General features: G+C 37.6%; 1 pseudogene; it reads right to left on the minus strand.

Annotated features, from left to right (window-relative positions):
- The window catches only part of LOC105033377 (flowering time control protein FY-like), a 42,871-nt pseudogene extending 19,192 nt beyond the window's left edge, over positions 1 to 23,679 (minus strand).
- Between the last annotated feature and the right edge of the window lie 541 nt (positions 23,680 to 24,220).

Below are 24,220 nucleotides of genomic sequence, written 5' to 3' on the forward strand. Positions count from 1 at the left end.
CTTAAGTCTCGAACTGATTCTTTATGAGCAGATTTATTTGCCTTAACATTGTTCATGTTGTTTTGCCAATACCTAAGCAATAATTGATAAGCATAAGACGTCTTATGCATGAAAAATAAAAGGCATTTCAAGAGTTGACTAAGAGAAGGTAAAGTAACAGCAGTCAGATCTATCACCCAGGCAACTTACTTGATTGAACCCCCATCATCACCAGTGACCATCCAATTCCCATTGTGACTCCAAACCATGGACCTAATAGCTTGATCATGAACCTGAAGCACATATGGGACTACTAAAATAAGTCAAGCTCATTCATGAGCAATAGATTGCTTTCAAAGGAGAAAACAAGTTGTCATTAAATACCTGAAGAATCATTTCAAAATTAAAAGATTGTCCATTCCAAAGAGTAAATTCGCCACTTTGTGACCCAGTTATAAGACGTCACCCTGTAGGGGTCCACTTTATCCCAAAAAAAAAAAAGGTTATAAAATCGATGAAAGAAAATTGATCCATCAACAAAAGTTCATGTATTGTAGACAAAGAAGTCAAACAGACAGCATTTCATATCCGAAAGCAATGTCCAAAATGGCATACATATAAAATTACATTTTAAACAAATAATACAGGATTACCATGCTGATACAAGCATAGTCATGCAAGTATTTAAGTGCAGAATTTTGCAAAACCTAAAGTCAACTCCTTAACATGAAAGGAATGAATAGATTCATCAAAGGAATCCTAACTTTAGAGACTGCAAGGAAATAACAGTCCGACTAGGGTGAAGAAGCAATAGAACCAGGAAATAAAGGTAATTGAAATTCATTGTTACACTAAAACCTACTGGATCTAATTAATTTTAAATATTTGAACTCCTTTGACAGTGGAACAATATGTCCTTTTAGAAAGGATGAATTTAAAGAATACAGGTTTATCCATCCTAATTCAACTGTCTAACCCACCAAAACTTCCATGATCTGAAGGCACTTACTCTCTACATGCATTCTGGATGTTCTACAGTTAGTTATTTGGTACTACTATGATATGGATCTTATATTTAAATTGAAAAAAAAAAAAAAAAAAAGCAATCTTTCTTCTTGTACTGTGTAGAAACAAGAAAATCGAAGCTGAGTGGTAGGCTGCTTGGGCTTAACTCTTAGGGCTAACTAACCTAGAACGAAGCTTGACATGTCTTCAAGATTGCTTATGGTGTCTTCAAGCTTGGCTCTGTCGTGACATGACCAAGCTTGAGTGAGCTTTCTGGCATGCTAAGTCGAGTTTTTCTATACAAGCACACAAATTTAAAGTCTAATTTTATTAGAAAAGGCAAGCTCGTTTCAGTCAACCAAGGCTTTTTCCACATATGAGCACTCATAAATTAAAATTTTAATTTTAGTTACAATTTCATTGAGAAAGTTTAATCCATTGAATTCATACCAAGGAATGCAGAATCATCACGAACTGCCTGGTTTGGAGTGTATCGAGCCGTGTCATCGGCAGATCGGGATACTTCCAGCATTCAAAATGAGAAACTAAGGAGGGAGAGAGGAAGGAAGAAGAGAGAGAGAAGGGAAGGGAGAGGGAGGAAAAGAGATAGAGGATCGCCAATGGTCGACAGAGGCTGCCAAAGAGCCGCAGAGGGGCAAAGGAGGGGCTCTGCCCTTCAGACCCCTGTTTCATTCAACTTCAACCAAAATTTTCAAAATAAAAAACAAAAAGCCCCATGTGGGACCCCATGTTTCGAACGAAAAAGGATTCGGAGGGTGGAATCCCTCCTCTGCCTCTTCATGCCCTTCCTCAGCTCTTCAATAGCCTCCACCAACCATCTACCACTCTCCATCTCTCCCTCCCTCTCCCCCCTCTCTTTTCCTCTCTCCCATTCTTCCTCTCCCTTGCCCTCTTTAATGTGTTGGGCTACACTGTACCGCCCTTCTCCCTCCCTCCCCCTTCTCTCTCTCTTCCTCCCTCCCATTCTCCCTCTACCCCACCCTATTTGCTATGTTAGTATGGGCCCAACACAGAACAGCACTGGGCATACCAAACCGTGCCACAAGCCAACCAATACGGGCCCCACTACTGGCACAGCCACCCTTGATTCATACTGCATGATGACAGCAAAGACTAAGGTCTATGGGACCATCCTGATTCAAGGCATCTTGTATTGAGCAATTTAGGACATGCCGAACCAACCTAGCCAAGAAATGGGATGGTTTGTCCAACTGAAATTAAAATGCAGTTAAAACCAATCTAAACCAGGCTGAACTAACTAGTTCCACCTACTTTCGAATGGTTCTAACTGGATTTTGCATGGCCAAACCAAGCTTTCTATAAAACCCCCCCCAAACACACACATTCAATCAATCTCTCTCCTCTCCTCTTTGCAAATCTAGCCTTTGTTGTCTCCCCTCCTAATCACCTACTCATCTTCCAGCAACGATACCATGGGATGCCTCACCTACAACTCCGGCCTCAATCGACAACCTCCACCCCTTGATCGACAAGCTCCGACCCCCGATCTGCCTCACCTTCTTTGGTGGTCCTTCCTCCCCTTCTCTCTCTGCCGTCTTCTTCTTTCTTTGTCACTTGTTCGGTCTCACTGACAGCACATCGACACTGGCATGTGTACTGTACCACCAATAAGCAACCAGTAAGGGTCATAGTACTGATTTTTTGAACCTTGTTAAAGATCATTCAAAAAATGAGCTCAAAATATCATTTCCAAAAACATAAATGGCATGCATTTAGAAGCCTACTCAATTACAAGCACCGATAAAAGGAAAGGCATACAAGAGGTGGAAAGTAACACCAAACAAAACTGATCAGTGCGAATATGTAGTTTAGGAATCATAAAGAAGAAAATAAATAAAATATATTAAACCTACCAAGACTCAATTAATTGAACATCTATTTTTCTTTGTAGAGGCATGATCAAGTTTTGCAGCAAAGCTTGTTGATGGCTTATCAGCAAATGCAACTGTTGGTAACATCTGCACCCATAAGAAACTTCAGCAAAGGATATAAATCTTATAAAACAACAAGAATAACAATAAATCTTTACAATAAATATTTGTAAGCAAAACCTTCCAATAATGTGATCTACCCATCTCTCAATCCCTCCAAGTTTTTTTTTTCTGCATTCAAATATAATATTATGATAAGCAGTTGAACATAGAAACCTGGACACTCACATCCAGCTCCTAGAATCGGTGTCGAATACGTATCCAAAGTAGAAAATGGATCAGACATTTGAATACTTATTTTTTTTTATTGTAGCTTTTATAAATATTAGTAAACAAGTGGATCCCTCAAAGAATGAGTTCACCTATCATAATCATGTTAAAAGTTAGCATGTCTTTTTTATAGAGATGTGAGCAAAGTTTGCAATAGTGGTAAGTACAGCCCCATGCCCAATGGACCTACCATATCAATACCATATCAATACCAAACTAATACTTGGTACGAAAGGCATATCCAGTGTCGGCATGCGAAACCAACCCCATATTGAGTGTACCAATACTATACCAAGATGGTATATATATGGGGTCCAATACCATGATTGCAAATCTCATGAATTTTGCATAAAAAATCCACTCAATTATTGGCTTTCCAAGAAAAGATTCTTTGCAAAATGATAAACATTCAGAGTTCATGGATCATGGTTCTCAGAACCATCCCAAACCAGACGGTTCGGGGTGTAACGAACTGGACCAGTGGGGAACCGGGATGATTCCGATGGAGAAAATGGCACACGCCGATGCCGAGGAGGAAAGAGAGAGAAACAAAGGCAGAGAGAGAGGAGGAGAGGGAGAGGCCGTCGAAAGCCAGTGGTGGCCCTCTGCGGCCGTCGGAGGGTGGCGAAAGCTGCCGCAGCTCGGTTCGCCCGATGGGGCTGCCGCAACGAGCGAGAAAGAGAGAGAGGGAGTAGACCACCGGAGATGGGAGGACGAGATGGTGGAGAGGCCGCCGAAGGTCTCTAGGTGGTCGCCGTGGCCACCGGACGGTAGAAGCAGTGCAGGTAGAGTCGTGAAAGCGATGGGCGTCGGCCCTTTTTTAGAGGAGAAGAAGAACAGTGAAGCTGGCACTTCATTTGCCGGCTTCACTTTTTATGAATTTTTTTATAAATTAAAAAACAATGAAGTCAGCAATCAATTTGCCGGCTTCACTATTTCAATTTTTTTTAAAAAAGACCAAAAACGGTGAAGCCGGCAATGGGTTTGCTGGCTTCACTATTATCATACTTTTTTAAAAAAGCCTAGGAAACATGGACGATCGCTCCTATTTCACACCGCGAAGCTACAGGCGGCGTTTATGCCGCCCGACGGCCACGACGGCCAGTCGGAGGCCCTCCAATGGCCTCTCCGGCGGAACCCCCTCTCTCTTTCTCTTTCTCTTCCTCTCTTTTCCTCTCTTTCTCTCTTTTTCTCTTTCTCGGAACATCCCTTCCTTCTCAATTCACCCCGATCTGATCCAATACAGAACCGTACCAGACTGTACCGCCGGCCGACCAAAATGGCCATCGATACCGGAGCTGAGAACCTTGCCATGGATAATTTTGCCTTGGGGCTACATATGAAATGGGTGATACACATTTATTGAACATATAATACCCATTTTTTGAATATCAAACGCACACTTGTTTAGACTGCTGTGTACCTCATACTTAGATCCAAGGGCAAAATTGTCAAAGACCCCTATATATGTATCATTCAGCCAAAAAAAAGCCTTGCAAAATCAACAGTTAAGTGGATTTTTTATGCAAAATCCATCATAAAGATTTTTTGCAGAATACACATATAAAAAATAACTGCAAAATGTCATTTTTCTAAAATCCTTGAGCCAACCGAAAAGTTTGGATGAGATACAAGCGTATTAGAAGACCTTAGTAAGTAGCATCTTTTAATCTTTTCTTTTAAGTAATAAGTAAACATAATTGAGTTAAAATCGTCTTTTCTAAGCACTCTTGTATCATCTTTTTTTGGCTTGCAGAGTCAACCACTTGGACACATATCTAGATCCAATTCTCATGTTTCTATACATGAAAGTTGTAAGCAATGTGTAATTATTTCTTGTGTCTTAGGATATTTTTAGCTGAAAATTAAGCAGATTATGCATTCATTGAAGGTCCACTGAAATAAACCTCATCCATTCACCATGCAATTCAAATTATATAGTCAAAAATTTAACCCCACCAAGCAAGCCATCATGAAAGTTGTCTCGGGAGATGCTTAATTTTAACATGAAACAAGTGTGGAAAATTTAAAGCAAAACAAATCACCATGAGTCAATGACTAGCTAGAATAACTGTCCAAACTAGGCCTTAACCACGATGATTGGACCGTAAAACCAAGATGGATCCATGGAAGAAATAAAATCATAAATAGATAACCCTTAATCAGCAATGTATAGAAAAAAATTTTTAAATTACTGACATCAAGGACTGCAGCTAAAGTAGGCTGCAACACAGTTATGTCCCTCACATCCCGCTGCCACATACAAACCTGCATATCATTCCCATGACCCATGAAATAAGTTTCTCTGGTAATAATAACTCCAGGAAAAGTAACAACTAAGATCAAATTTATAAGGTATAATAAAAACAACCTAAGAATCATGCTTAGATCCTCCAAAAATTATATAAGCTAATTAACTAGGTTAAAAAAAAGCTACCAAGAAAATAGACAATGACAAACAATCAATGTTTTGGCTTTCTGAACAAAGTGGATAATGGCAACAAGGATGAGATCAGTTTTGGATGAGTATAGGTCAAGTTTGGCAACTACTTATATTATTGTATTACTTTCGTTTTTGTCTGCAAAGCCAAAGCGGACCAATAGTTCGACCTAGTTCAACATAAACAGGTCCTTGTTAGTCCGCCAATAAAAAAATTGGAGGATTCATTAAAAACTTGAAGAAGCAAAGAATTACAAACAGTTTCCTACAGGTTCTTCAGAGGTTATATTCTAATAATTTAATAATTCTACTTCCTCTCTATAAAATCCTAGTTTCCACCATCTTCAATATTAAACTTGTCATGAAGCATAACCAAATTTTGGTCATCAAACAATACATTTTGTAAATAGAAAAGAAATTAAAAAAGGATTGTGTCTTAAAGAGTTAAAGTTCCTGATTTGTTACCAGCACAAGGGAAGCATTGAAAATCTTTTAAATCATACTAAGCACCCTATTGTTAGAATCATTCTAGAAATAAGCGCTCATTCTTGACAGGGTAAAACATGGGCTGACGAAAGAGACATAAGAAAAAATAGAGGCTGAACTCTTGAGAGTAAATCAGAACCAACAAGGATCAGACAGAAGGTGCTTAGCAAGATGATATAACCACATGTAAGGGCAAAAAATGAACTACTCTTCTTGCCGATTTTGCCAAATAACTGGTCACATGAGCAGAAGTCATAAAAGAGAGTTAGCCCTCATCAATGAAATTGCTCAAGAAAAATCATTATAGCAAGATGAGAAATTAAATTACAACAGCATCATCTTCATCCCTTAGTCATCCAACATCAAAGACTACAACAGAGATGTCTATTTGCTGATTGATGAACATAGTCAGCCAGAAAAACAGTTCAAATCCAGAAACAAAGGCATCATCGATCAATGACAGGAAGAGAACTTAAGGGAAGAACTTCATCAAATTCAATCTAGTATTTCTAATAAACTAAATCGTTCTTGAGAAATATCTATATAATCTAAGATACCACATTGCATCTGCAAATGTGGAAATCATCAAAATGCCTCTAATCCCCACATCACCCCTGTATGGGTGGCATTAAAAGGACTCCCATCCAATAAAACTAACCCCCTCCGGCTGGTAGACTACTTGGGTTCTTGAGAGGCATTGGGTACACAGTCAAGAGGGCATATTGGCTACATGAGGCAGATTTTCTGATCAAGTTTGAAAAAACAAGTAGCAAAGTTTGACAGTTGACAAAATGAAAGAGATAAGCGAACTTTGGAAAGGAGCAAAAACTGTTGTCAAAACCAAAGAACAAAACGAGTAGATCTCAGGGAAACATGTCCAACTATGGATGCCTGACTCCCAATGAGACTCCAGACGAGGAAGAAAACTGTCAAAGAAACCCATACTTGACAACTCCATTTAAAGCTCACCTAGATGCATGCATTGGTATATTTAACTTGGGGATCCTTGTCCATCCAACCACTCCCTTATCCAAGATTGGACTTGGTATGGATCTGACTAACATAAAAGTGTTACAAATAATCCACATTTTGGATTATCGAGTGCCTATACTTGTTGGCACTTGGACAAAAATATGAAAAAGCCTAGCACAAGATGGCCCAAAAATCAAGCAATGCAATGTTTGCAATGTCAGTACCAGAAAATACCACGTAGGTATTGATGTGATACAAGACAAAGCCAAACTATACCACCACATGGCATGCAATGCGTAATGATTCGGTACCCATTCAGCTTTTTGAATTTTTATATTTTTTCTAATTTTTATTTTTAAGGTTATTTTAAGATTTATAAATTTTTAAAATTATGATTTTAAGATTATTTAATGTTATTTTATTTTAATCAGCCCTAGAGACTGCATGATTGCTTAATGAATGCAATTGTAGTGATTATATAAACACTTGCAATCAGGGTTCGCCGTACCGGGCCGAACCACCCGATACGGGGCGTATCGAGCCGGACCGGTGCTCAAACGGTCCAGTTCGGACCTTTTTTTCGAGAAACACCCCGAACTGGTACCGAACCGAGCGGTTCGGTCCGGTTCGCTTCCATACCGTCCAAAACCGGACGGTATAGTTCGTTTCGGTCCGGTTCGGCGTGAACCGAACCGTACCGACAGTCCCATGTGCCTAAAGTGAGGAGAGGGGAGGGGGGTGGGCTGGGGTCGGAGACCACATATATAAAAGAACCCTGGTTTGGAGTTCTTTGAGATGTCTCAGAGAACTCTCGAGGGTCCGAAGGTCTCAACGATTTCGTTCAGACCTCCGAAAAATTAGAAAAAAAGAAAAAAATTCCGTCAAATTGCAGGAGTGGTTCGAGGAGAGGCTGATCTTTGGTCGGAGGTAAGATAATGTGTTATTTTCTTAGTAAATATTTTTTTTTATTTTTGTTGTTAAAAATAGGATAAGAATGAGAAAGAATAAAAATAAGAGAAAATCATGCCAAAATCTTGTGATTTTGGAATGATTTAATTATATGTGATAGATCTTTGGAAGATCTACACGATGACACCAAAAGTATTAATTTTCGTTAAATATATATTTTTTAAATATTTTTAAATATTTATTTATTTAAAAATTTAAAAAAAAAATAAATTTTAGGAAAAAAATCAGAGTTTGGGAATCATGTTTAGAATGATTCAAACTACTTAAATCTAATTTCTAATTTTTTTTCAAATATTTGAAATTAAAAAATTATTTTTTTAATTATTTAAATTTAAAAATTTAATTATAAAATAAAAAATATATAAAAATAGTGTTATATTTTAGTTAATTTAAAAATATTATTTGAAGCATATAACATATTTATTTTGAATTTATAAGTTTTAAAATAATTATTAAAATTATTTTAAAATTATATATAATTATTTTAATTATCGTTAAACTATCGTATTTTGTTATACTTGTATATATTTATAAGAAAAAAATTTAGAGCATGACGTTCGTTCACTTTAATTAATCAGCTATTTTATAGTATATATTTATTTATATAAAAATTATTAAAAAAATAAAAAAATAAAAAATCAGTATTAGTTTTGAAATTGAGAATAATGTTTAGAATGATTCAAAATAATTGAAATATTTGAATGAGATTTTTTTAAAATTTTTTTTGTAAATATTTAAATAATAAAAAATATTATCAAATAAAAAATATATGTAATTAGTGTTATATTACAGGTAATTCGAAATAATTAGTATTTTGTTATATCTGCAGAAATGAGTAAGAAGAAAGATCAAGAGCGTAACATCGGTTGGGATCATAGCGAGATGCTCTCGGTTCGGCATCATTGGAGATGCAAATAGTGCAACACAGAGTTCAAAGGAGGAGTGACTAGGTTGAAGCATCATCTAGCTGGTGGTTATCCTGATGTGTCGATGTGTCGGAAATATCCGCAAGAGATCCGATAATTGATGAAAAAGCACTTTGCTGATTCGAAAGCAGCAAAGAAAAGGGCAAAGCAGAAAAAGATCAAAGTAGACCGTCGAGCTGCAGAGCCTCCTTATCTCTAGAGAGTCAGAGGAGGCTTCTGCTCCAGATGATGAGGAGGCACAGATTGAGACTGCCATTCATGCGAGCTTGGCGGATCAGTACTAGCAGGAGAAGATGGCCCGGTACAGAGACCGATTCGGACCATCATGCTACGAATCAAGATCTGGATCAGCGACTGGTAGGGGAGAATTCGAGTTCAGGAGGACTACCTCAATCAGAGAGCCTGGTGGTAGAGGGAGCAGACGCAGCATGTCTTCTTTGTTGGGAGCTTTTGGCAATAGGAGGAGGTCCTCCAGAGATATTCCAGCAGGAGCCAGCATTCAGGATTTGGATCCACATGCTTTGCCCAGCAAGGATTCAAAGCAGCAGAGAATTGACAGTATGCTGAAAAAAGATAAGAAAAAGGATATGTGGCGAGCTATTGGATCATGATTTCATTTCAGCCATATTCCAGCAAATGCAGCAGCCAATCCTTACTACCGATCTGCTATTTCAGCCATAGAGGCTGCCGGCCAGGGTGTAGATCCTCCAAGACCTAAGGACATCTATGGTCAGCTTCTTGACAGCAATAAGGAGGATCTGCAGAGATGGATTGCTTCTTACAAAAATGACCTACATACGGTCTGACAGTGATGTGTGATGGTTGGACAGGTCCTACTAGGCGGAGCATCATTAATTTTTTGACATACTGTGATGGAAAAATATTTTTTTACAAATCAATCGATGCTCCAGATAAGATGCACGATGCTACATATATCCTTGGTCTGATGAAGGAGGTGATTGATTCAGTGGGTGAGCAGCATGTCGTGCAGGTCATCACAGATAACGGACCACAATATAAGGTTGTCGGAGAGTTGCTGATGGAGCAGCGACCGCAGATATACTGGACCCCATGTGCTGCACATTGCATTGATCTTATATTGATGGATATCGGAAAGATTCGCAGGGTGCAGCAGGTAGTGGAGATTGTCCAGACCATTACTAGATTCATCTACAACCACACATGGGTTCTTTTATTGATGCGGATATATACTGGGGAGAGATCTTACGACCAGATATCACACGGTTTGCTACCAACTACATAGCACTTGATAGTCTTCTTCAGAAGAAAATAGCCCTACGTCAGATGTTTATCAGTGCCGAGTGGCAGGAGAGCAGATATGCGAGGGCCGGCACTGATGGAAGTCATGTGGAGAATTTGATGACAAGTCAGTCATTTTGGCAGCGGACTGAGAAGATAGTGAAGGCTATCAAGCCTTTATATGAGGTGCTTCGCACCATGGACAGCAAGAGATACCCCCAGATGGGCTTCCTATATTATATAATGGAGAGGGCAAAGAAACAGATCAGTGAGAATGATCCCAAGCATACTCAAGAATTCATTAACATTATTGAGCACCGTTGGACTATCAGATGGGCAGAGATTTGCATCTAGTTGGTAAGTTTGGATTCAAGAATGTTTTAAAATATTTTTTCAAAGAATGAAAATAAAATTATGCTTAATCAGTCTTGAAATTTATCTGCAGCTTATTACTTGAATCCGAGATTTCAGTATTCTATTCCGGAGATAGATATGGATAGCGAGCTTTTTGCTGCTCTTGGCAATGTCATATATAAGATTGTGTCCAATCCAAAAATCGCATCGTTGTCTGCAAGAGGTATGCTAGTTTAAAACAGATGTAATTATTCAACTGAATTCGATTTGATATATTTATAAATAATAAATATATTTTATTTCAGACGATACAATTTAGAGAGGGATCAGACAGTTTTGGAGTCCCATCAGCTGTCGTAAGCAAAAAGCAGATGAATCCAGATAAATTACATATCAATAATGAGCAATGTAGATTGATATGTAATTTTACTTAATAATATCATCAAATTTGATATATATTTTACTTTTGTAGCTGAATGGTGGATTCATTTTGGAACGTCAGCAGAAAATTTGAGACATATGGCTGTCCGTATTCTTTCTCAGACGATCTCTGCTAATGACTGTGAGCGTAATTAGTCCACTTTCGCCCTTATCCACAGCAAACAGAGAAATCGTCTGGCATAAAAATATCTCGACGATCTTATATATGTTCACTACAATCTGAGGTTGAGGCTAAAATGTATTCAGGAGGAAGTTCAGTTGAAGTACACTGATCCGACGCTGGATGATTATGCCGACGAGGATGACGATCCGATCATCGGATGGCTTGCAGATCAGCAGCAGGAGCCAGAACTTGATGAGCCAGGATCCCCTCCACGACCAGCCAATGTGGTGGCAAGGGAGATCAGGGTGGATCCAGAGCAATGGGCAAAAAAAAATATTTCACATAAGGTTCCAGCTGATCGGCCACAGTTTGAAGGGACACAAGGGACTCATTCATCACATGACTCGCTATCCGATATATCTTTCCAGAGATTCGAGCGAGAGATGTATAGACGTTCCTCCCGACAGCTAGCAAGAAGGCATCCATCCTTCCAATCACAGGAAACTCAGTCACAGAGGGGCACAAGGGGGGAAAGGAAAAGACAGTTGCACGTGCCCCACTCTCGAGAGTACAGGAGCGATCTGGTTCAGATACGGACACCAGGGAGAGTGATGATGATACTGGTAGTAGTAGCCATGGATCTGATGATCAGGGAAGAACTGAAGGACAGGAGACCACCGTTTATGAGACACAGCCACAGGGTGATATTCGATTCACCGGTGAGTCTCAGTTTACGCATGTCACACAAGATAGGGATCATGATGGACGAGTCGGTAGAGATCGTGGGGAGCCGATTTCATATAGACGACGGACTCCTAGAGGTCGTCCAGCACATGATGCAGCTGCGGACGATCTTGCACGTGGAGTAGGATCCATGGATGTATCTGGATCATCTTCACATTATGGATCCTATTATCCACAGCCACCTTATGATCCATATGCATATGGTGCATCCGAGGCATCATCTTCTAATGGTTACTACCCTATACAGCCTGGAGCAGCTCTAGGATCAGATTTTGCTACCGGCATATTTGGATGGACTCCTCCACAACCATACCATCATCTCGAGGATACTTCTCAGAGTCAGAATTTTAACGAGAGGTCTGAGATGTCTTACAATCCAGAGAGGATGCCTTATGGGATGATGAATATTCGAGAGTACGGTGCAGCTTGACTAGAGGGTTGGACTGATGTCCCTTCAGACTATGTTGATGATCCAGATATCTACGAGCGTCACAGACACTTGACAAGAAATTAAATGCAGAGTACATCTTAAGGTTCGTATATCAGTTATTGCGCTTTGTACTTAAATATTTAGATACATTTTAATACGTATTTTATATTTTTTTTTTTTAGTTTTAAGATGACATAGTTGAAATATAATGTAAATAAATATATGTTTGAAATTTTGGATCAAGAGTCTTTATACCGCAACCTAACTCCAAATTGAATCCAAATATGTCAATAATATGCAATATAATGCCATATTGAGATTGTATTTATCAATTATTAACTTTAAAAATCAAAAAAAAAATTTAAAAATCGAAAAAAATTATGTACCGGTACGCCCGGACATACCGTATATCGGTACCATACCATACCGTACCGGTCCGGCACCGGCACGCCGTCCGGTACCGGTACAGCAAACCTTGCTTGCAATATTTAAGCATACACACTACCTTTTTTGAGCTTCAAAATAAATATATCAAATTAATTTGAATCACAAAATACATATTGACATTTAGTCCCTCATGGAATATCTATGCCACTCATGGACATAGGAAACTTGTTCATAGTCGAGGCCTTGAACATGACTTGAACCCAAATACACCCACCCTTACATTCGATAATCTGAGCAACTTAGATAACCATCCTGATACTGATACTTGTCTGATACTGAGCTAGCCATCCCACTCCCATCTAAGAGAAGATCACAGCAGCCAATCTAACCCATAATCAGGCTGCTGCAGTTGAGGCAATAGTCACTCGAATATGATGCCTCCGATGAAGAATATACATATGGATCATGCCCTGGCTATGCAAAATAATATCCAGCGAACAATAAGGATCTAAAGACATCCAAAAACCCTAATATCATCAACTGCAATAGTGCCGCATCCTAAACCACCTTGAGGATTCAACGCCCTATTTGGTTTTCTAGATGAAGCTGATAGCCAAATGATAGTAAGTTTTTTCTGCAATATTTACAAGGATTTGGCCACAGTGGAACTAAGAATCATTAGCTCTCTGCATCTCCTTCTTCATATCTGTGACAAGCATAGAATAACTCTTCTGCTACTTTGAGTCTTTGCCAGAAAAGACAAGTGGATCTAAATCATGAATGGTGGACCCTGCTGGTATATCTCCGAGCTTCTTTCCTTCTTGCCAGTAAAGACCCCAAAAACAGATGCTATCTGGTTGCCACTCTTACCAATAACCTTCCCTTACCGATTAGCTCTTCCAGCTTAGATATGCCCTAAAATACCCAAAACAAGAACCCTCCCTCGTATTGTGAGGACCAAAACTGCCTTGCACCTAGCAACCTCCTCCTCTGCCACTAATTTATTCAAACAGTCCCACATGGCAGCTTCAAAATGAGCATCCTCCACGTCATCTAGCTCCAATGCTTCATAATCCTGCAAATTGCTGAGCGATATGATGGTGGCTCAGTTATCCAGTGATCTACCCCATGCTTATTTCTTTATTTTTTTTTTCTTGGAGCTCTATCGGCATTTCTTGCATATAGTGACATCAGATGACCAGCAGCTGGATGCTATTTCAATGTCATCATCCCATCCCCCTCCGCTCTGCGTCACACCACTTGCACTCCAATAGTGCCAGCACAGAATCATTACACCATGCTACCAACTTGTGTCAGCATCCTTGTCTTTCTTCTTCCTTCTTGAATCCATTTCTATATGTTTGATGAATACACATCATAAACTACCTTATTCATCACCATCAGTTACATAAAGAGGATTTAGACTTTTTCACATAATAAACAAAGTTTTATATATTTTTAGATAAATTAATGACTTTTATGATTTAATTTCACCTAGTATATGTGATAAGTTATAAAATTATGTAAAAACTATGCATGTTGTCGTATAAAATATGCCCCAATTATCAATACATTATTAACATATTTTCATGATTTTTGTTGAATTAGTAATTATTTTAGTAAATACTTAAAAAATCAGATAGTCAGATTTACATTTGTAATACAAAAAATGGTACAATTACTTCAGGAAATACTTCTCCCTTATCTATATAAAATACTAATATTTTATATTCTTATAATTTATAAATATTTTTATTACTTTAAAACAAAATAGATTAATATTTAATATAAAATATCTAAATAATTAATTTTAATTTGGACTATTGTAGAACCTTACCATGTGTAGTGCATATATTTTTTCATGCCATGGATCAGTTTTAATTACCACTTATTTGCATAACGATTTGCATTTAAGCTTAGTATCAGATAGCCATAACTATATCTAAAGTTAAACAAATTACTATCAAAATAAGATAGCGAATTTTTGAACGTTATTTATTTATTATGATATTTAACCTGAAAATATATTTTTGATCTAAATCTTAAATGATCAAAAAAAAATCTTTCACATATGGATAATAAATCACCCTTAGATCTACAATACATCATAAAATCATACCAACATAAAAAATTTTGGCAAAATTTCTCTTGATTTTACCAATTTTTGGCCTATTTTAAGTAGAAAAATTTTGTGTGCACGTGTGTGTGTGAGAGTGAGAGAGAGAGAGAGAGAGAGAGGAATAAAAAGGAGGAAGAGGATTATAACGGATTTGGCTTGTATTAGGGCTTCGAAATTAATAATCAATGTTCTTCCTTGATTTTTCCTCACAAAACCCACCCTTCCCTTACACAGTTTTTTGAAGAAAAGTGAGGAAAATAGCACCCTGTGGCTTCCTCCTCTCCTCTTGATCACAAGATGGCAAGAACCAACTCGAACTGAGTCATATCAAGCAAACCAAGCAGTTCTGCTTGGCTCGGAGCAATTTCGCCGGTTTGCATCATCCCTAACCGTTTAAACAAACCGACTCTTTTCTGTACCTGTTTGGTTCAATACACACAAAATTGGATGGTTCATTTTGTTTAGCAGACCCAAAAGTAATGCATCATGTCCCCCAGCAAGAATTTCGATTAAAAATATTAATCACCATATCATTCATGGACAGTACATATTGCACCAATTACCACTAGTACACGATATTGGATCTGTTTTGACAATTATTATACCAATCAGCATGTGATGAACATGTTTTTGAGCATTTACATACATTGGAACTAATTTTTATAGGAAATAAATAATTAGAAGATTAAGCAAAATCATACATTTAACTATATGAAAGATGAATAAACTTATCTAAGGTGTCGCTTTAACTATAGCAAGTATCCAGTAAGTCCAATGTCAAAAAACTTGGCAACATATGACTTTTCAATCATTACACTGCAATGTTCGTAGTTTGTAGAATGACTTCTTAATCAAAGTAATAAAGAACAAGCATAAACATATTCTAAATGAACCTCCTTGCTATTTTTCCTTCCTCCTCTTTCCTCAACTCCAGCTCCTCTTTTTTTTCTTCTTGTGATGCTGGAATGGACCCAAAAAACAATAAAATGATCTAAGCATCATTCTATCATCCAAAAATATGCTTTAAATCTCAAGGTGATGCTTAATCAGCCTTAAATATCTTGAACAGCCTAAACCCCCTTGGAGTAAGCAGTTAGAGCATGTATTTGGTTGAACCTGTTGGATCAAAGGCCAGTTGAGCCAGTATAACCAGTCCATGTGAAACCAGCCAAAAATCAATTATTTGGGAAACCCAATACCAGCAAACAGAATTCCTCCCCACCCTCCACTACCCTATTTCTGTCCTCCCCTCCTGGAAAGTCAAAATAATTTTCTCCTTTATAAATCCCTTACCTACCAACAATTCAATTCAGTAGCCTTGAAGCGTTACATAGACCCTTCAACCAAGATTTTTCACAGCACCAGACTTGTTAACTTTTGCAGAAGCTCTGAACTGCATCCCAACAATGGACTAAGATCTCAGGTACAATGCCCATTCCAGTCATAATATTTATTGTAATGTGAAATATAAGAATAAGTCTTTATAGCATCACTCCAATGGTCCCACGAGATGAGAACTTGTCATTCTTCTTGGTCAATGATCACTTCATGGACCTTATAACTAATAGAAAAACCAATTTTTGGACAGCAAGCAAAAAGCTTCTCACACAAATGAGAAGCTTGGTTCAGAGCAATTGGTCCGGTTTGCGCCATCCCCAACCGTTTAGCCAAACCGACTCATTTCCATACCTGTTTGGTTCAATACACACAAATCAGATAGTTCGTTCTGTTTAGCAGACTCAAAAGCAATGCATCATGTCCGCCACCAAGAATTTTGATAAAAGTATTAATCACCATCCCTTTCATGGACAATACATATCGCACCAATTACCACTAGTACATGATATTGGATCAGTTTTGATAATTATTATACCAATCAGCATGTGATGAACATGTTTTTGAGCATTTACATAATTTGGAACTAATTTTTATAAGAAATAAAAAATTAGAAAATAAAATAAAATCATCTATATGAAAGCTAAATAAACTTATCTAAGGTGTCTCTTTAACTATAGCATGTAGTAAGTCTAATGTCAAAAAACTTGGCAACATATGACTTTTCAATCATTACACTTCAATGTTCATAGTTTGTAGAATGACTTCATAATCAAAGTAGTAAAGAAAAAGCATAAACATATTCTAAATGAACCTCCTTGCAATTTGTCCTTCTTCCTCTTTCCTCAACTCCAACTCCTTTTTTTTTCTTCTTATGATGCTGGAATGGACCAAAAAAAACAATAAAATGATCTAAGCATCATTCTATCATCCAAAAATATGCTTGAAATCTCAAGGTGACACTTAGCCAGCCTTAAATATCTTTAACAGCCTAGACTAACTTGGAGTGAGCACTATGAGCACGTATTTGGTTGAACCTGTTGGATCAAAGGCCAGCTGAGCCAGTATAACAGGTCCATGTGAAACCAGCCAAAAATCAATTATTTAGGAAATCCAATACCAGCACAAACCACTATAGACAAAACAGAATTCATCCCCACCCTCTTTCCATCCCCCCATCCTTTAAAGTCAAAATTATTTTCTCCTTTATAAATCCCTTACCTACCAACAATTCAATTCAGTAGCCTCGAAGTGTTACATAGACCCTTCAACCAGGATTCTTCACAGCACCAGACTTGTTAACTTTTGCACAAGCTTTACCACTGCAGAAAACTGCATCCCAACAATGGACTAAGATCTCAGGTACAATGCCCATTCTGGTCATAATATTTATTGTAATGTGAAATATAAGAACAAATCTTTATAGCATCACTCCAGTGGTCCCATGAGATGAAAAGTTGCCATTCTTGTTTGCCAATGATCACTTCATGGACCTTACAACTACTAGAAAAACCAATTTTTGGACAGCAAGCATAAAGCTTTTCACACAAATGAGGCCATGTTAAGCCTTGAAAGTTTCAGGTCATCGTGAATGTCCACGAAATTGATCTGGGAAGTTCTCTCATGGTTCAAAAGCAGAAGTCCCTAAAGCCTGAAGCAAAAACAATTGGCTCCTCAACAGAAGTTGATGAATTTAACTTCCTTTGCCAGATAAAAGGCCCATCAATTCCTGGAAGAATGAAAGAAATCCTAGTGACAAGAGCATATACATACATTAAGTAATACACAATAGAGAATGTGAGCAAGGATGCAAATCATGAAGGTCTAAAAGTTAATAATCAAAATTTGTACCACAACTTTAGAAGTTATAAAAATCAATTAGAAGATATTACCTGCATAAATCGAACAACTGTGCTGGTATAGTCCATGGCTCGCCATTGAACAAGCTTTCGCATCCTTTTAGCAGCAAAAGTGTTTCCATGGGCTGCAAATACAAACAAAGAGAACACCATATAATAACAAGAAAAAAGAGAAATCCTAATTTAGCAAAAGCAGAGACTATTATATACAGTCATCACAAAAAGGAATGGAATTCACAATTTGCACCCTCATTCCTGAAGAACTAGAGATTTACAATTATAAAAGAAATTAACTTCCTTAGAGCAGGAAGTCAACTGTTTTACTTGCAGTGGAAAATTGAATTTCTGGTACAGAAGCACTACAGGAAAACTTGTGGATGAGTAACTAACTATATAGTCATTGAAGATGAGAACACTTTCAAGACACCCCAGAAAGTTATACTCCAGCTGGATTTGCTTACAGCTAAGTCCGGTATCTAGGTATTCATGGTAATCAAATGTATGCATTTGAATGAGAAGCATATTAAAAAGTAAATGAAGAATTTATATTTGGTTATTAGGTGAAACTAGTAACCATCGCCATCAATTCCCTATGGCTCAATTTTCATCTTCTTGCCCTTATTCTTGCAAATGAAAGGAATTTCCTGCCTTCTTGATTACTAGATTCCATGGTAAGCCCCCTGTCAATAGGTGATGCCATCCAATTTGCAATAGAGTAACCTTCCAGTTATCAAAGACTTGGTAATATCTCATGTTCTTTACCTTAAAGCGAGCAAGTACCAAATCAAAGGGTGTCTTGTTGATAAAGTAAGTGTCTATAGAGGAGATAGTTGGGTCTGTTTTAGGGGTCAGGTGATATGGACTACCAAGGCATGATAATAGATACAGTACAGAAGCTGGTGCCTACAGGCCATAGACACCGTGAGAGGCCTATCCCATTATAGTAGTAGAGATTTGTCAAGGGCTTTATGGGGATGAAATCTGGGAAAGAAGGAAAAAAATAGCACATGAAGACAAGATAATTTGCATGACTTAATAGAAAACCACAACCCCAAGAAAGTAATCTTAGCTTAAAAGTTAAATTATCAGAATGTATCCAATGTCATACTATTCTATACACCAGTGAATGATTAACGATGTACGTTATTTCATGTACCATGAGCACATGCACTTCCATACGTAACAATCCAGATGCCTTCAGCATTCTATTTAATATTTATTATGTATCACTTGTTAAAGCCATGCTCACAGGTAATGTTAACATGGTGGAGATATTTTCCAAACAGCATATGGAGTACTTGCACAGAATTTCCTTAGAAACTTCCAAAGAAAAGGCCTTCCAATGAGATGAAAATACAGTTGGACAGAAAGCTTTGGAATGTCAAAGTGAGCCTCCTAGGCCAAGAACAAACCAGAAGATCTAAGCCTAAGTGGAGACCAACTCTTAATATCTTAAGCCGAGTGCAAAAACCTACATAAACCCTCCACATCAACACATTAAAACAGCAAGCAGTTTCCATGTCCCAAAACCACTGTCCTGACTGCAATACAGCATTTTCTCCATCTACAAGACATTCAATAAAAAATATCAATTAATCTCCATAATTTAAAAATCATCCTTAAGCAACTACAAGGCTACAATGCTCAGTCTACAAAATCTGCTACTTATGCAGCAAGTGCCACACAATTACGAGTTCCCAACATTTTAGTTAATCAACTCGTCTCATCCCAAGATCAATTTTCTTTATTTTTTTAAGAACCATCCAAAATCCACAACAAATTACCAGTAAAACATGCAGCACCATCATCCTTATGCAATTAGAAGGATACAATCCTCAGTCTATACAATTTGCTTTCGTGCAGCAAGTATTTACAATTATGAGTTCACCATTTTAGTTAGCCAACTTGTCTCATCCCAAGATAATTTATTTTCTGTTTGCAAAAACAAAGATTTTAAATACTGGTAGGGAATCCTGTACCATTTTTCTGTCAAAACAGATATAGTATTGGTACTGATGTACCTACCGAAACTAGAAACTCTAAACAATTGAAGAAACATTGGTCCCAACCATTACGGTGGCTGTATGCACCAGTACATACCAGTACAAACCAGTAAGGCCGATATGTACTGGTATAGCTATTTCGGCATCCCGACATCTATAGTGGTGCCAATTTCATGCTTGAACTGTAAAGGTACCGATTGTATCTAGTACCATCCCATTTCAGCAATTTTTTAAACTGTCGAAAAACATTCTAAAATTCACATCAATTTTCTTCTAAAACATGCAACACAATCATCTTTAAGCAATTACAGAGCTACAATGCTCAATAACACCTCTGCGACTTGTGTAGCAAGTGCCGCACAACTATGAGTTCCCAACATTTTAGTTAATCAACTCATCTCATCACAAGATTAAATTTTTCTTTTTATGTTCGAAAAAACCATCCAAAATCCACATCAAACTACTGGTAAACATGCCACACAGTCATCCTTAGGCATTTACAAGGCTCGATCTACATAATTTGCTTTTGGTACAGCAAATGCCGCACAATTATGAGTTCCCAACATTTCAAGTTTTGTTTTGGCATCACTTTTATTTTTCTATTTTCAAAAATAGAAAACTAAAAAATATATCTATCTTTCTATTTTATGAGTTCCCAACACCTCAGCCATAGTTTTGGCATCACTTTTATTTTTCTATTTTCTAAAATAGAAAATTAGAAATAATATCTAGTTTTCTATTTTTTTCTAAAAATATAATTGTGTTTCATATAATCAATCATTTTAAAAATGAAAAATAGAAACGGTGGCAAAGGTAGTGTCGGTAGCAGCAAAGGCAACGAAGGTGGAGATGGTGTTAGAAGCAGGGCTAGTGGCAACTCAAAGGTGGTCACGATGTTGTAGCAAAGGCAACTAAGGTGGTGGTGGCAATGACGACAATAGTGGTGGTGGCTGGTGCACCAACAATGTGGTGAAGGTGATAACAACTACGATGGTGGTGTAGCGGAGGTGGTGATGGCAGTTACAGTAGCGACAATGATGGTTGCGATGGAGGCGCTGGCAATGTAGTGGAGAAGGCGATGATAACAATGATGGTGAGGCAGCAACAACAAGACAAGGATGGCAGCAGCGGCAACAACAGAGGCGATGACGATGGTCGTTGAGGTGGATGATGGTAGAAATTATATGTTTCTTGTATTTGAAAATATTTAAGTTAAGGATTTCTCACTTTCATTTCTTCTAGAAAATAATGGAAATAACTTTTGAAAATAGAAAAAAAAATAAATAAAAGTACCAAACATGATTTCTATCTTGAATTCTGTAATTTTGTTATAAAAAATAGAAAAATAAAAATAAAAGCAATGCCAAACAGACCCTCAGTTAACCAACTCATCTCATCCCAAGATCAATTTTTTCCTTTTCTGTTTGAAAAAGCTATCCAAAGTCCGCATCAAATTACTTGTAAAACATGCAATGCAATAATCCTTAGGCAATTACAGGGCTACAATACTCAGTCTACACAATTTGCTTTGGTGCAACAGGTCTTGCACAATCATGAATTCACAACATTTTAGTTAATCAACTAATCTCATCCCAAGATCAATTCTTTCTTTTTATGTGTGAAAAAATTATCCAAAATCTACATCAAATTACTTGTAAAACATGCAACATGATCATTTTTAGGCTACACTGCTCTAAAAAAGTTGCTTCTGGTGCAGCAAGTGTTGCACAATTATGAGTTCCCAACATTTTGATTAATCAACACATCTCAACCCAAGATCAAATTTTTCTACCTGGGTTAGAAAAAATCATCCAAAATCCATATATATTACTTGTAAAACATGCAACAATTCATCCTTCAGCAATTACGATGCTGCAATACTCGATTTACACAGTTTGCTTCTAGTGCAGCATGTGCTACACAATTATGAGTACCCAACATTCCAGTTAAACAACTCATCTCATCCCAAGATCAAATTTTTCCTTTTTATGTTTGAAAAAAACTTTCGAAATCCACATCAAATTACTTGTAAAACATGCAACACAATCAACCTTAGGTAATCACAAGGCTAGATTGCTCACAGTCTACACAATTTGCCTCTCAAGCAACAAGTGTTGCACAATTATGAAATCCCAACATTAGAGTTAATCAACTTATCTCATCCCAAGATCAATTTTTCTTTCTCTAATTGACATAAAATTACTTGTAAGACATCCAACACAATCACCCTTAGGCAGTTATAGGGCTACAATGCTTAGTCCATAGAATTTGCTTCCTGTGCAACAAGTGCCGCACAGTAATGAGTTCCCAACCTTTTAGTTAATCAGATCACTCATCCCAAGATCAATTTTTTGTTGGAAAAAAATCCAAAATCCATATCAAATTACTTATAGAACATGCAAAAAAATCATCCTTAGGCAATTAGAAGCCTAAACCGTTCAGTCTACATAATTTGCTTCTAGTGCAACAAATGTCTTACAATTATAAGTTCCAAACATTTTAGTTAATCAATCCATCTCATCCCACGATCAAATTTTTCTTTTTATATTTGAAAAAAATATCCAAAATTCGCATCAGGTTATTTGTAAAAAGTATACACATAATCATCCTTATGCAATTACAAGGCTACAATGCTCGGTCTACAGAATTTGCTACTGATGCAGTAAGTGCCGCACAATGATGAGTTCCCAACATTTTAGATAATCAATCCATCTCATCCCAAGATCAAATTTCTCTTTTTATATTTGAGAAAACAATCCAAATTCCAGATCAAATTACTTGTAACACATGCACCACTATCATCCTTATGCAATTACAGGGCTACAATGCTCGGTCTACAGATTTGCTACTGATGCAGTAAGTGCTGCACAATTATGAGTTTCAGCATTTTAGTTGATCGACTCATTTCATCCCAAGGTTAAAGTTTTCTTTTTATGTTTGACAAAGCCATCCAAAATCCACATCAATTACTTGTAAAGCAAGCAAATAATAATAAGAAACACATCCAGAAAACAAACGATGAGCTACAAAAAGAGCGTATAAGTAAAGCACGAACAAAAACGAAAATAAAACTAACAGCTATCAATTCTGAGAAGAAAAAACGTTTTTCTTTCCAATTTCTTTTCTTTTCCTAGATCGTACCATCGTAAGGGGGCAGATGGCGGGGATACTCGGGAGCGACATTAGTGGAAGACGCCGAGGGCTGCCGCATGGGTGCCCCTCTCGGGAAATACCGCCCGGCTACCGCTCGCCGTACATCATCGCTCCGCTGGGAGCGACCTCCAAACCCTAACCCTAAGCCTAAGATCGATGCGAAGGTGGGGTAAGAAGATCTTCGGTCCGGTGAAAGAGGCGACGGGAAGGAAAACAAAGAGACCGGAGACTGGCCGCCGAATTCGACGAGACTTCGAAATTGGAATACGAGAGAGATCAGCCGGAGAATATTTACGGACTGGGGCGGGAAGAGGGAGCCCTAGTGGAAAGCAGGTGGCACTGGTTTTAGTCTTTAGACGGAGGAGAGAGGGTATCAGCAAGCCTAGATGAAGGCAGCCATATCTTGCTCTTAATTTGTCATCAGCTTGAAGCAGCTCATTTCACTTCAACTCCAGTGATTCATAACCAGCTCATTTTGGAGAGTTTGTGAGAGTCCACCCTCATTTGTATAATTTTAAATAATTATTTATCATATTTAATCATATTATTAAAATATATTTTAGTTTATATAAATTATAAATAATTCATGTAGAAAATGATAACTAACTTTGCTAAATGAGGGAGGAGTTTGTCATTTTAGATTCATTTGTCAAATTTTATGATTTGAATAGTCTTGGAGGGTGCTTGGTTCTCCATCGAAATTGGGAGAGTGCTTGATTTGCGATCGAAATCAAAATCGGAATGGCCTGAAATCAGAATCGAAATGGTCAAATTCCCTGAAGTGCTTGATCCGTGATCAGAATCGAAATCGAAATTGAAATTGGAATAAAAATTTGAATCCATAGATGAGAGAAGGGATTGAGTTCTATGTAGATTGAGCTATTCCCATACCACTTCGGAATTGGAATCGGAATAGGACTCCTCTCAACCAAATGGTTGAAATGAGAGTCACTCATTTCCATTCTGATTCTATACCCCCACTCCCTCCAATCAAGCACCTCCTGTAATCGGA

Source organism: Elaeis guineensis, chromosome 5 (assembly GCF_000442705.2).
Source record: "Elaeis guineensis isolate ETL-2024a chromosome 5, EG11, whole genome shotgun sequence".
In the NCBI taxonomy this organism is placed as follows: domain Eukaryota; kingdom Viridiplantae; phylum Streptophyta; class Magnoliopsida; order Arecales; family Arecaceae; genus Elaeis; species Elaeis guineensis.